Here is a 14,782-nt window from a genome sequence, read left to right as displayed (position 1 = left end):
AGAAAAAAAGATTCCTTGATTAAGTTATTATAAGCGTCTCCGAAGGCCTCGGTTAGGACGAATAGTACCAATTCAGAAGATTTCAGGTCATATCGCTCCACTAGGCAAGGCTGCCCGTTAAGCCCTCTCTCATTTGCTATAGTAATGGACATGTGACATAGTTAGAAATGGTGTAGAGTAAAAGGCTGTCCTTTATTCCGACAATCTGTTTTTACTGTGTCCGATTTATCACGTCATCATTGAAAGCCTTATTGCACTCACCTCTTCTTTCTTTGAACTCTAGTTACACTAAGAAGGGTCTGTTTGTTTGTTCATTGGTTTGATGGAAACTGGCAACTGACCTGCTGTATTGGATTAATGACTGTAATATTTTCTAAATGTGAAAATCAATAAGCAAAGGTTTTTTTTAAAGGAAAAAAAAGCCAGTCGAAATTATTAAAATAACAAACATTTTCACGTGTCCCTGATCTTTGCTCCTTCAGGATGTAAAAGTAAAAAAGTTCCCTACAGTGCTTGTGAGGAATTCAGAAAAATCTGATGTCTGAACTGAACCAATAAATAAAACAAGTTAAAATCAATTGCTTTACTCCAAGTAGAGAAGTAGAAATTCAAATTTTGATTTTAATGTCCATTGCAAAGTCTCAATGTAAACATAGTCATATGCTTATATAACTCTCAGGCCTACATCTAACTGTATCAGTACTTAGGACGTCCAGGTATGTTATAAATGATTAAGATAATAATGACCAATTCCTTCACTCCACATGCATTATTAAATCATCATGAAGTCATTGTTTAATATTCATTATGGAAGTAGTTATGCAATGCATTGTACAAATGCCTTCAACCGCACAAGCTGAAGATGGATGGATCTGTTAAGAAAAGTGAAGAAACCGCTGACAGACCAAAATATCATCTATGCTTCTTCTGTCACAGCACTGTTTGTGTTCCAAAGGAAATGTGTAGTTTGGGGCTATAAACACATATACACCCACAACAATAAAACACACAGGCTCTGCAGGCGGAGTGTAGAGGTGGGGAAAAATCATGCATAAATCATGAGGCTACAACGTTTCTTGTTACAGTTTCACACGTTCCTCGGGTCGTAATATGCCATCGCTGGGCTTAACTCAGGTGATGTCATAGTTAAGCATATGGAAATGGTTCATAATCTAGTTTAATTAGTTTTGTCTGCAGCCACTTCAACGACTCTCTCTGTATTTATGTTTCTGGATTTCGTGAACATATTTCATTCATTAAAAGATTTGTTTGTCAGAGTCACGTCATAGAAAAGGGAAATACTGTAAAACACTGCACTCTGCTGGAGAGCATGTTGACTCACCTGTGCAGTGCAACAATATAAACAAAATTACAAAACACGGCAGGAAGGACCCTATGGTGACCTATCCATCTTGTGACTCAGTGCCGTGTGCACTTTGCCATGCGAACATTACTGGAGTCAACAGATGGACCCACCACGGAGCAGCTTTGCTGTTACAGCTGAGACAAGAGATCACAGTTTTCCATCACCGTCATGGCTGCACTTGCAGAACAACCATGTGAATGCTTGCCTTTCACGCATCATTACTGACCATCAAAGTTCAACTCCATTGTTCCCTGCCACTCTATTCTTAGCACCTTGTCCCTCTCAGCACAATATCAAAGACTGAGGGCAGATTACAGAGGCATGCACATGCTGATTAAATGAACTCTCATAAAAAACATACTCCGATTAGTCAAATGAATTCTTCACAAGGGTACATATACGAGGAGCAGGATATCTTTTTGTCATGGTGAGTAAAGACTTAAAAGACTATAACAATAAGACGTCTGCTGTAACAATCAGAGAGAAGGACATATTATTTATATGTATATGTTTTCTTAATGTCACATCTCAGGTCGATATAGTAAACAGCATGCAATGCAGCATTTATTGTGAGGATCCAAGATAACATGAACCATCTGAATACAATTTCCATTTGAGTCAAACTAAAAACATGGAATGACCACAATTATTCTATTTAAAGTAATATCCCAACTATTGACATCATTCTGCATAAGACAATTATGATATTTGGTTGCTAACAGAATATTCTATTCATAGTCCTGATCACAGGTTACAGAGCAGTCTGGTTATGATGTCAAACAGTTGGTAACTGCTGTTTGTCGATGTTGCATTATTATTGGATTAAGACATAAACATGTCTATATAATAGACATGTTTATGTCACACGGGCGGCTGTGGCTGAGGTGTAGAGTGGTCGTCCTCCAACCTGAAGGTCGGCGGTTCGATCCCCAGTCTGACCCATCTGCATGCCGTGCCAGTGTCCTTGGGCAAGATGCTGAACCCTGAATGGCCCCCCATAGAATAACAAAGTGCTGCGAATAGATGCACTGTATGAATGTGTGTGTGAATGGGTGAATGTAAAGCTGTACTGTAAAACGCTTTGAGTGGTCATCAAGACTAGAAAAGCGCTATATAAATACAAAACCAAAACCATTTAGCATAATGTGACTACGGTCGAGATACTCATAATTTGATTACTGATTATTTCGAGTGTGCCCTTATTCAGGTTAAGGTAAATACCAAATGCTGTTTACATGGCAGTGGCTTATTCAGACAACTGTCTCATCGTCGGGTTAATATCAGAATATTGATGTCCATGTAAACATGTCTAAAGTGATTGGTGGTGTCACACCTGTGGCACAATTTGACCTGCTGCTTCCATAGTTGTTGAATAAAGGCGTGATATTAAAATACATTTTTAAAAACCCTTAAATGAGATGGTAGGTCGGGTGTATTTTCAAAAGAGACATATTCGGTTTGTTGTTTTTCAGTTTTTCTGTCCTCTGCCTTGTTATATTTTTCATGTATGTAAAAGGTCTGCAATGTAAAAAAAAAACAGATTCTGTGGTAAGAGGAGCTCATCGCTCTAACAGAAAACAGTGTTCCTGAAAGGACTCGGCAGTCAGGCTGAGACTTTGTGAAGGCCAATGGCATCACAATGCTCCACATTTGCATAATGCACAGCTAGCACGCCTCCTAACAAAGCCAGGTAAAGAAATATTGGAGGCCAACATTTCCTACCTACACTGGAAGTGTTTGGTCAATCAGAGCAGGGTAGGGCAGCTGGCCAATCAGAGGAGACTTGGCTTTATCAGAGGGAGGCCTTAAAGAGACGGGTGTTTATGTCAGAGGCTGAAAAGAGGAGCTGTAGTGATCAACAACATGTGGAAAGTGTTTTTTCTGAAAATCAGAGCATGTAAACCTTTTCATTAAGTTATAACTTAATAGAAAAAAAAAACCTGATTTGAGCATAATATGTCATTTTTAACTAATTAATTCTCTCATTTATACTTTTTTTTCCTTAGCAGATACAACAAAAAATTAAATTTTTTAAAGACTTTGAAAAAATACTTGACAGAGGGCACCAGTCCCAAGGTGTCTCTCCGGCCGGCAAAAGGCAAAAATTGCCAAAGGTGATCATTCAACAAAAGCCCTTCTGAAAAATGGTAAAGCACATTACCATCAAATAAATTATGTAATTTGTAAATGGTTATGACATGTGATATTTGATATGTGCAATGCATAATGTATGAAACAATGTCAGACCCCTTCAGCTAACAACCGTGCTGTTCAATGGGAAAAAAGCTTAAACAATTATGATGAAATCATAATACTACATCAAATATTTACACCCTGTGTCTGTGTAACTTTTTTTCTCACAGGTATGATGCTTTTGATGTGCTATGTACTAGGGATGGGCACAATTAATCGACGATCGATTAATTGATCATTAAGAATTTCGTCGATGAAATAATTTTTTCATCGATAAATTCGGTAATTACACATTTGACCACGGAGGGCAGTGTTTGAAAAAAACGCCACAGGCCTACTCAGTTACCTGCGAGTTACCGTGTATTTCCATTTCCAAAGTAAACATGAAGAGGTCACGGCGAAGTGTAGCGTGGGACCATTTTGAGTTAAAAAATGACTTGGTTCACTGCCAATACTGCGAAGCTATCCCAGAGGCTGGGGGAGACGAGGAGCCTGCGTTGTCTGACACGGAAGAGGGGAGCGCAAACCCCGGAGCCGCGGCCTCCCAGTCCCAGGTCTCTACTATGACACAACTCCTTGGGGAGCACTATACCACTCAACGTGATTCAGGCATCGAAGTAGAACTTCATAACTTTCTGAGGGAAGCTCCCCCAGCCCTGGATTGCACCCCTACAGACTGGTGGAAAGTGAATGGAATAAGGTTCCCCAGGCTAGCCAAGTTAGCACGGAGCTACCTGTGTATCAGGGCGACGTCAGTCCCCTCAGAGCGGGTTTTTCCGGTGGCTGGACTGACGGTCACCAGGCTGCGTTCGCGTCTGACCCCAGAGCATGTTATCATGCTCATCTTTCTCAACACAAATCCGTAGGCTGGTGCTGAAGTTGTATGTGAGTTACTGGTTATTTTTATGAAGCTTTCTCAACTCGGTGCCTTGTTTGATAGTTTTGAGTTACATTTGGCAAAACCTGTCAGACCTAAGTATTATATATTTGTGTCTAAGATATTGTTTAACATGTTTGTTTTTTATATTATTATTATTATTATATTTTGGAGAAAAAAATACAAAAACGAGGGTCAGTTGTGTTTAGTAGCACGGGCTTCTAGCTGTGGGCTCTGCTGCTTAAGATTACGGCAGCGCATATTTTGTTCATTGCAATAAAGATCTCAATGAGGAAACACGTTTTTTTATTTTTTATTTTCACTGCATTTTAATATAGCCTATAAATAGTGAATTTTTGAATATCAAAATATTAATGATTAATCGAAAATTCGTCATTAATTCTCCCGACGATCGATGAAGACTATTTAATCGAATACCCATCCCTACTATGTACGTATGGTCCATACTCCCCACATAAAACATGGCTACAGTATTGATGCACAAATGCATACATGCACTGTGAAGCCATGACAAGATTATGAAATCTGCTCACGTAATAGGATTCACCTCATTTTAACTTCAGTGTAAATCTTACAAGAGCTCCAGTCTGACTAGCATCCGAGTGCACACGACTCGCTGTAAAGACGACTGAAAGAACGCATTGTGCCATAAATGACTTGCTTGAAAACACACCACTCTCTTTCTTCCAGCTCTGCTGCTGCTCTGCTTGCCAGCCAGTTAAGTTATTTATGGTAAAATTGCTTCATTGTAAATATGGCCTAAATACAGTATGGTTGTATTCAGGTCATTGATACTTACCTAAGGTTACATTAACAGCTGCAAAGCTATAAGTTACAGGACTTCCTCAGTGTTTATTTGACTTTATACACAAACTTTAACATAAAGCTATGTTAAAAAGTATTATGCATTGCGATATGATCAGAGTAAATCCTTATCAATCAGAGCAGGCAGCAATTCCTGAGTCCCACAATCCTCATCATAAACTTGGCTGCTCTATCCATGTTCTCTTTTGTCTATGGAGACTCGCTGTAATGATGAAAACTCAAGCTTTCATCTCTTATTTAGACACCCTTCCTTCTAAAAATAGCACCGTTACACTATGGAAACAGGCCCAGCTCTGGTGAAGGAGAACATACACCCTAACTGGGTCACTCTCACAACTAGGATGAAAAGAATTTAAGACATTTAATGAACCTGATTAAAAAAATAATTGACTGAGTAGTTGGTTTCAAAAGTGCATCGAATGAAGGGCTGATCTGAAGAGGCAAAAGTCAACAAATCTGAGATTAAAATGTTACATACTTAGAGAGGTTGAGATACCAATACCAACATTTGAAATGCCTCAAATTCTGCCAAAAATCCCTAGTCTGAGCATCTGCGAATATGCAAATCTTTATACCAACCCAATACTGCTACTTTAAAGTATATATGTCTCACCCAGATAAAACTACAATTAGCTTTTCCCACGGATACCTTCTTCCTCGCGGCCTTAAAATAGCAGTTGCGCTGTACTGCCACTGTCAAGTATAGTTTTTAAAGCAGCAACGAAGAAATGTTTTAGCTAGTTAACATTAAGCTAGTAGCTAACATTTTGCCAATATTTGACACTGGTTATACACAAGTAATACACAAGTAAAGTATGATGCTGTGTAGCATATAAACAACCAAAGTTTTGAGTGGGTCTGAACAGATTCTGCAGCATCTAATCTCTATCAGCCCTAATAAGCCTTAATAAACGCATCAAACTGGAAGCTCTAGATTTTCCATAGAAATCTTGGTGGATCACAGTTTCTATCAGTGTTTTAATCTTTGTGGCAGCAACTATGTGTGAATTAGTTCTGACTATGTTTTATTATTTTAAGTTGATGAAATGCTGCTGTCAAACTCCATTTGGCTCTGTCATACTCTACCTTCACATTTGGTATCGCCAATGTCAGTGATGTTTATGTTGCTGTACAAGCGACCAAAAACTCTGCTGTGAGGTAATCTTGGGTGTGAACTTTCCACATCTACAATTGTGAATAATTTGAAGATTCGTTTTTTTGCTTTAGAAGCAGCTGCCATAATCTATCATACCGAGAAAGTGATGCACCAGTTTCTTTCCTCTGAAATGAGAGATATCAGCAGGGACTGTACATTTTAGAGATCCAGCAGATATAATGATCTCCTCCTCTCACACCGTGAGCAAGTTTTTAGATCTGTGCTCACAACTCATCTTAACGGCGTGAACTTCTCATAAGTCGATAATTAATGCAGGATTCCCTGAAGGGCACAGTTTCATTACAACATTTTTCATTATAACCATTACTTATTTCATGAATGACTATATTTACTTCTCCTGTATTGTCACGTGTTCAAACTGACTTACAAGCCTGTCAAGGACTGCCACGATCTTTTGCACTCGACAAAACGGCATTTAAACTGATTTAAAACGTTTCTTGAAAAATGTCAATACACAGGAAAACCATCTTTTGGTCACACAGATTAAAAAAAAGAAACATGCCCTGCCCACTAAACTACATTGCCTCCAGAGCTAGTAGACTGTTACGAAATCTAGCAAATATCAATGGTATTTAATAGGTTTCAAGCCTATAGATACAAAGTTCAGAACATACTTTATAAGAGTTCTTCACCAGGACAAAGCAAGAAAACACAGGAGAACAATCATTTAAATAATGAGCGAGCACAAACAAATGAATTTCACAGTTTATGTAAAAAAACTTTTATGACAATTGAGCCAACTGCAAACAACGGCCCGGGCTGTTCTAGAACAGTAATTTCCTGTGGAGTTAGGAGGCATTTTCCCAGGCCTGACTGTCACAAACAGCTGAGAGGAGAGGGGCGGACGGAAGCCGGGAGACATCGGCTGTGAGATGCATTCAAAGTGGTCTCATTCAGTGGGACAGAGCTGGCAAGAGCAACAGCCACAAACTGTTTTATGTACTAACAGCCCTTGTTCGGAGCATGTTGATGTTGTGCTGAGCTACAGGCCTTTTCACAGCAATAAAACTCAAAGACAAGAGATTCATGAGGTGAAGCTCACATGAGGACATGAAATGGGGCAACTATACTTGAAGACTTCAGTGATGCTGCAATCAGTGTTGGTTAAGAAATAGCTCTAAAACCTTCATAAACTGTAACTGCTTGCAAAAGGAGTCTTGTTAACAGTTTTAAACCTGAATGTGATATACATAAATAAGTAAGATTCAAATTGTTGAAACAAACAAAATCCCACACTACATGCTGGGTTAGGGTTTGGATTAGTGAGAAACGAGACAGTGCTCTTTCATTTGTGTTCTGATAAGATGGCCAAGTGTCAATTCTAATCTAGTGCACTTTAAAGAGCATTAATAGGCTTATTTTTACACTTTGTGTTATAGCTTTAAATACCACATATTCTTGCTGCATCAAAGGAAAATGTCAGAAAGATTAAATTCAGGTCATCATGCCTCACAAAGTCAACCACCGGTTGCATATAAACATATACTGTACATAAATATGCATGTGTACGTGCGTGTGTGCAAACATACAAATGAACCAGATCCTGATGAATAGTATTCACATTATTAAACCAACCAATAAAAACATTATGTCTTAGGCCATTCCGCCAAACAGTGTTCACATAGACATTATGAAGGTCCCCAGCAATACAGAGATGATAGAGATGTCACATATAGGCCACCTTCCTCTATTCAGAGTAAAGTATTTAAAAACAAAAATGAAAGCTATGGGCTGGCTATAAAGAATTTAGCCGAAACATCTTATATATTTCATATTAACCTTAACCTCACAACAGCAACCTTCTATAGGAGGCTACAGACAAGGTGGTAACGTGCACAGGAAACATGTAAACGCCAGGAACAAATGATAAGGAGATGAAAAACACTGATGGAGCAGGGAACACTTCTACAAAGCTGAACTCACACTTGATACTTCTATTACAGTTGTTTACAGCAAAAAAATCAGTGATTGAACTGTGAAAAAAATAAAATGAGATTTATCGTGATAAATATTACTGACTGATGTGAGAAATCTGATATAATTAATTTAAATTAACATTAAACTAGTTTGTTCTTGTTGAATCATAAACTACAATAACATTTGCATACATAAACAATAAAGGGGAAAAAAGATCCCTCGTGAAAACATTGTACTTTGATTTATATTCAATTCCTGGAGGTTTTTACTGACACACACACACGCACACACAAGGTACCAGCAGCACCTGTCTCACAAGCAGCAGAAACTCAACAGCGCGTATACGCAGGAACACGCAGCCTCCAATGACTGTGCCGCTATTTCCTGTCAGTAATCAATTCACTGTTTACTCAGAAGCTGCTAAATCGATACATTCAATCAATCTCAGCATATGAACAGTGAGTCGGTCTCACGCTGAGTTTATCAAACTGTCTTCACACACTTAATTGACGACGTTGTTTCGGTTTGTGCGTTTTAATCCTACGACGCGAAACACATTTCAGGACAAAACCACCGCCAAGTCAGCTCCAACACAGATAGAAAACACTGTGACACGTTTCCTCAGTCTTTTTGCGTCTTTACCTTCGACTCGTCTCCTCCACAACTTCCACAAACTTGTCCCCTCGCCGGTCTCACAAGCAGCCGAAACCGCAGGCGGACTTTACGCACGGTTTCCATCCATGCCGACAGGCTTATAAACAAATAGATCCGGAGCAGCAGTGGAGGTTTGTTTTGCCCGGCGGAATAACACACTGAAATCAGTGCATCTCGGAGGCGGAGGATGAGAGGCCCTGAGAGCAGACCACTAAGCAGTGACCTATCAGTGTCTGACCAGGCACCACCAATGACCTCCCTCCTTTTAACCTGTTCGTGGCCTGAGACCCTTTCACTTCCTCATTCCTGCTGTCTGTGGCGAGATTCATGAATTACAAGAGCCTACATGTGGAGCAGGTAGTTCTTTAAACAGGGGGTTCTATTGGGGGGTCTTCCAAACTCTGGTTCAAAGCACTGGGAATTAAAAACCTTACTATAATTCAATCAACACATATTGTCAACTGTCTGGACAGAAGGAAAGAGTGTGACCAATGGTGTGGTCATATAAAGTACTTCAAAACTTAGATTAATTGGATCAGGCTGATAATGCATTTTTGGAAATGCATTACATTTACTATTGTGGCTTTTATTGGCCTATATTGTGATGGACATTTGATTAATTTATATTATCTAGAGTAGACTATGGGACTATATGTGTTATTGTTTTACAACATCGAACCAAAACATTTAATTGATTGATTGACCTCAAATTGAATTTGGCTTTTACACGTTAATTAAAAATTATATTTTAATGTCACAGAGAAAATAAGAGATCATCCAGTGTGTTGAGTCAAGAGGGTTTGAATTGATGATTTTCAATAGTAAGACCAAATCCAATGAATAGTTGCACAATAAAAATCAGACAGCCATATCAGTATCTTTGTTGATGTTATGCACTAATATGAAAAGTTTTATTTTACAGAATAAACAATGCAGAAAAGACATGCATGTACATTTTAACATATTTGGTTGTATTTGTGTCTTTTTATCTTGGTTTTAAAATAAAGTTTTTGGTCAAACTGTTAAAATATTAAGCCTCAATTAAATTTCTTTGCAATATGGGTTTGTAATGACAACAAAAGTATCAGTCAAGAACTGAAATGCTATACTCAGCATTGGTTCTCAAAAATCCATCTCAGTCGAGGTTTAGTTGAAGGTCAAACCTTTGGTGAGGCAACCTTTTGACAAAATGTCCACAATGAAGACAAAGTGATAGCTTAAGCAAAGATACACATTCCCACAGTAACGAATGAAAACAGACTGTAAGTTCCATCTTAAGATGTGCAAAGAAACAAACAAACAACACATTTTTGATGAAGTCATACAACAAGCACAGTCTGTCCTCGTCTGTAGTGGCATTTAATTTGCCAGCGATACAGGTGGTTGCTCCTGTGCACAAAGGGATCTTTGTCTTTTATATAAATTATACTTCACATGATCTCCAATATTGTATCTATTCTAAAGAAGATAATATGTCTTCAATTTTTTGTAAATACCATATATCAATAGGCCATTTGCCTCTGAAACTATTTGCCACTAATCTCCTGAATATCATTAAGTAAGCCATTCCAGAAACCATAAATGACATACAGAAGGGGGATTTAAGATCATTGACCAAGGGGTGTTCGTGCAAAGTTAAATATTTTGTTGTGAGTCTTTGGTTAGACATCCTCAGAAGAACATGAAGGTTTCCCAAATTGGAAAGAGCATACTATGATGTTTGCCTGTATTTGCTGCCGACTGGACAGCTGCATTATGCAACCTTCAAAGTTTGGTTTATGTCCACACTCATCTGTGCCTGTTTATGTTCACATGACCTGCGTGACATTGGAAGATGTATTTCCACACTGATGAATTAATTCAGGTTTCATTTGCTCCTTTTCAGCACCATCAAATTAACATCCTCATTAACAGACTGGATTTTACAAACATGGCACAAACAGGCAAGATCAGAGTGAGCAATGACTTGTTATGTCACAGATCACGGAGCCTGACCTTCTCCGCCTCTTTGGGAACAAACGCTTGAAGGTTACACACAAACAATGTGGGCAGTCTGTCTGCCAGTGTGTGATTAAACCATGTGTGCCCATTTGTTTGTGTGGTTCCACACCTCCCTCTGTGAGTGTGACTTTTTCCGGGGCCTTGTGCACGCAAAAGGCCGTTGTCAGGCAGAAATCACTAAATTCTCGGATTTTGTGGAGAGCGTGAACAATGTTTCTATTGATGTGACAGACAGTCCAACAAATGGGACGGAGACAGATTTAGAGTTATTATCTGCTTACAATCAACATCATTCACTGTGACAAAAAGACTTCTTATCAGAGCATTATGGAGCAGTGGAGGCAATCTGAAGCTTCTGTAGCTCAGATCTGTCAGCAGACTTATGAGATTTAGTTTGATATCACAGGTGTATTTGCTGAGCAGAGGCTCAAATCAAACCACAAATGGTCATGGATTTCTATTGCACGGCTACTTTACCATGTAAATGATTTTAATATATTATGCAGTCATGCCAATATTTTTTCATCCCTCTAGCCACTTAATATATACTACCCCTGGAACTTCAAAGACCTTTTCTATACATTAAGCAACTGTGTAAGCAACCTACATCCAGAGGGAAAACATGAGAAATCTTGCTTAGTATGAAAATAAATGCCATTCTATCCAACAATTTCATATTGCAACATTGAATGTATCAAGCATAGATAAACTAGAATTGCCGCCCTGCAGTTGAATGCCTCTGCCAACCAGAGCAGTTTTGATCCCTCCAGGTGTTCCCGATATATTGCATTCAATATTATCTGATGTCAATGTGACCTTTGACAAACAAAATCTAATCAGTTTATCTTTGGAGACAACTGGTGAAAAGTCGAGGAAACTTCCTGAAGACAGACTTGGAGGCCAAAAATAGGTTTCGTGAGGCCACCATCAACTACATCTTGAGCATTTATTGAGAGCACTGTCTCGAGGCTTTCTTAAGATAATGCTTTCACAAGGATAACAAATTTTTTAAGGTCACCGTGACTTTGACTTCTGACCATCAAATTCTAGCCAGCCTATCTCTGAGTTCAAGTGAACATTTGTACCGAAATTTGAAGAAATTCCCTGAAGGGGTTCCAGAGATATAACGTACTAAAGAGCAAAAACACGTCAGTAAGGTCACAGTGGCTTTGACTTTTAACAACCAAATTCTAACCAGATCATCTACGAGTCCAAGTGAACTTTTGTACCAAATTCAAAGGATTCCCTGGTTCTTGTGTTCTTGAGATATAGTGTTCACAAGGGTTGAATGGACAGACGGACGGAAACATAATACCCCTATCCACTGGCTGTCGCTGGCATGGAAGCATAGAAACAGAAGATAGACTTCTTCATAGCATATTAAATGGATTTTTCACACTTGCATGGGGCTATTAAAAAATTGGCCGAATATATCAGCCTCTTGAAGGTAATTTGATACATTTAGACCAGAGGGAATCAAATACTTCCATTTGGTTTATTATCTACGACAAATGAAAACGTGGTTAATTATAGCTTGGCTTTGGTATACTTCATAAACTGCTACAAAGGAGAATAAACTTTCCTCAGAGATATGTGACTTACATAAACTTACTTTTTCTCTTTTAGTGCATGATTAACTATAATTAAATCAAAGCTAGCCACAAACCCCCATTGATGGACTTCAGCTCAGAGTGTAAATACAGTAAATCTGGTGCTGGCTGATAAGAGGGAAAGAAGCAATTCAAGCATTAGAGAAACCATTTAAAGTGTTTTTTACAGTGATTTTTTATGAGATTTATTCCCTTCCCTTCTAAAACAGCAAGACATCTCACAAGTGGGCTACTGTGTGAGAAAAGAACAGGGCCCCATATTGTTAAAGTTGGGTACACAGCCTGTAAGAGCCTCTCTTGATAAGACTCCAATTACACTGTGAATGGCTTCCGTTACAATGAGTCAGGGGTCTAAGGAGTATGGAATCACTGTAGGTGCTGCTGTCGTAAAGCCACTGAGATTATGTATGACACACACTGACTGATTATACGCTGCCATTCACTGAGCCACATTACTGCCAACTGGAAAATGCACAAACTCATAAAATCCCATCTCAGTTATACATTAGCCCACATGCACAGAGAGGCTGCTGCTCTGTCTTTGCATTGAGGGCATAGTAAGAGTAATGTTTCAAAGTACAAGACAATGACTGTTGGTGAAATCTCTTCCTTTGTATTATACATATGCACAGACACATACACAACCTTCTTTTAACAGCCAGGTGTGTGATTACACATCCTTCAGTCACAATATAAAACAAATGTGATTAGTGTGAAAGTATTTGTCTGATACACCTCGATATACGGTTCACTAATTGAAATTGTCTGCTTTATAGGAAGAGGTTAATCAAGCAATGAATGATTCCAGGGAAGTAGAACATATTTATCACAAAGCATGGCTTCACAGATTGTCTTGAAAGCAAAGCATTATGTTTTGTTTTTGTATGTTTTTTTTCTATCCACTGTCCATACCTGTATATTATCTAATAATCTTAAAGGTGTATGTAGGATCAGTTTGCACAGGCCCACACATGCCACAGCCCATAACCTGGCTGGGTGGAACCTCTGTTTCCACTCAGATCCAGACCCTGATCCAATATTTCAAATACCAATCTCATTGATTCTTTAGAAACTAATAGGCAGATGCAACACATCCACCTGCAATCGACCACTACCAAAGATTTTCCTCCTTCAAGAGCCAATTTCCTCGAAGACCCTATGGATCTTTTTTTTTTAGAATAGACAATTTCCTGCACAATCTTTTCAAATTCCTGATACTTATGATAATCTGGTTCTGATGAGCCATTGCATTGTATAGTGCATTATCCGTTAGTCAACAGGCTGATTTTCCTCCTTTAAAATGGCAAGTAGCCTAAATTATACTTTATTCTTAGAATATTATTACCATATTCTTGAAATCTCTAAAAAAAAAGAACATGAATTACCGTACTGCGGTAGTATGCTTCCCTTCCAACCATTGCAGTTTCTGTGTAAATATTTCGATCAGCGTTTTCCCCCAAATAAAATACGGTCACTGTAAGCTTTGACCGCTGAAACGTAATCACTTTATCTTGACTTTTCAAATGACAACTGTTTAAAAGTTGAAGAAATTCCCCAAAGAAGTTTGAAATTCGCTTAGGGCTAATTTATCCAAGTGAATATTTTTACCAGCTTTGAAGACATTCCCTCAAGCTGATTTTAAGATATCATGTTCAAAAAACACATAAACATACATCCTTAAGCCTGCGTGACCTTGACCTTCAACATTGGCTACCAAAATGAAATCTAAGTTCAGGGGAATGTTTGTTCAAAGGTGAAAGAATTCCCTCACGGTGTTCCTGAGATTTTACATTCACGACAAGGCAAACATTTTTGCTTTGTGAAGTCACAGTAACCTTGACCTTTGATCACCAAATTTCGTTCAGGGGACATTCCTGATATATTGCATTCAAACCAATGGATGGTCATGTGACCTTGACCTTTTGACCTTTGACCACGGAAATCGAATCTGTTCAACTTCAAGTCCAAGTGAATGTTTGTAAAAGATTATATAATACCATAAAAGAAAGACATTCCCTCAAGCTGATATGGTCTAAAGACACTGTATAACCATGACCATGACCTTTGACATTTGGCAACCAAAATCAAGTGAATTCTTGTGACAAATGACAAAGAGATATAATCTTCACCAGGCAAAAAAT

Source organism: Pleuronectes platessa, chromosome 5, assembly GCF_947347685.1.
Source record: "Pleuronectes platessa chromosome 5, fPlePla1.1, whole genome shotgun sequence".
In the NCBI taxonomy this organism is placed as follows: domain Eukaryota; kingdom Metazoa; phylum Chordata; class Actinopteri; order Pleuronectiformes; family Pleuronectidae; genus Pleuronectes; species Pleuronectes platessa.
The sequence above is the reverse complement of the archived record's forward strand: the minus strand, read 5'-3'. Positions refer to the sequence as shown.